We start from the raw sequence: 397 nt of genomic DNA on the forward strand, positions 1-397 counted from the left end.
CAATTAAACCGGTCTGGAACAACAACAAAACCAGTCACACTAGTTGAACCAGAACTTGCCTCCTTCCATCTTCCAGACAAACAGAAACAAACCAGGTGCTTCCTGTCTGCCATTGGTCCGCTGACCTGTCAATCAAACCACTAACCAGCCAGTTTCCACGGCAACTCCCAACCCCCCCTTAGACTGGACTGTTGCATTGTGGGAGTTTTGTGCACCGGCGGTGGTCTTCACATTGAAGGCTGCTGCAGTGATGATGTCGTTGTTGTTGTTGTTGTTGTTGTTTTGTTTTTGCTGACTGTCGATTGGTGGATTCAGAAGCTGAAGGTTCCGTCGGATCCTTCAGCCGCTCTGAGGCTCCCATTGGCCGGATTCACACAGGAACAGGAAGTCATGTGAC

This window comes from Centroberyx gerrardi, unplaced genomic scaffold, assembly GCF_048128805.1.
Source record: "Centroberyx gerrardi isolate f3 unplaced genomic scaffold, fCenGer3.hap1.cur.20231027 Scaffold_66, whole genome shotgun sequence".
Classification (NCBI taxonomy): Eukaryota; Metazoa; Chordata; class Actinopteri; order Beryciformes; family Berycidae; genus Centroberyx; species Centroberyx gerrardi.